This window comes from Arachis duranensis, chromosome 4 (assembly GCF_000817695.3).
Source record: "Arachis duranensis cultivar V14167 chromosome 4, aradu.V14167.gnm2.J7QH, whole genome shotgun sequence".
Classification (NCBI taxonomy): Eukaryota; Viridiplantae; Streptophyta; class Magnoliopsida; order Fabales; family Fabaceae; genus Arachis; species Arachis duranensis.
Genome location: NC_029775.3, coordinates 106119285 through 106119855, shown reverse-complemented (window position 1 = coordinate 106119855; position 571 = coordinate 106119285).

Genomic DNA, 571 nt, shown 5'->3' with positions numbered 1-571 from the left:
TAAAGTACAATTATTAATTTATTATCATTTAATTATATATTTAAATTATTTTTATTTAATAAAAAATAAAATACTTATTAGTTGTTAACAAAACATTAATATCAAAGTTAAAATTATTAGATATATGCATAGCAAAATTGTATACAAAATATACCACTAGTTTATATAAAAAAATATTTGACAAAAATATGGGTAAATAAAGAAAAAACATAAATATTTGACATGATATGTTATTTATTTTATTTTAGTTTAGTTTAATTATTTTAATAATTTTTATAGTTTTATTAAATTTATAATTAAATTTTTATAATTTTTTTAATTAGATTCATACACTATTTTTAATTTTATAATTAGGTTTTTTCTATATAAAAAATATTAAAATTAACAGAATATTCACCTCAAAAATATATGTAATCAAAGATCTAATTAGATTTTTAATTATAAGTATCTTTAATTTAAGAAACAATATTCTATCTATTAATTCTAACATTTTTTATATCGACAAAAATTTAATTACAAAATTAAAAAATAATATAAAAATCTAATTAAAAAATATAAAAACTTAATTATA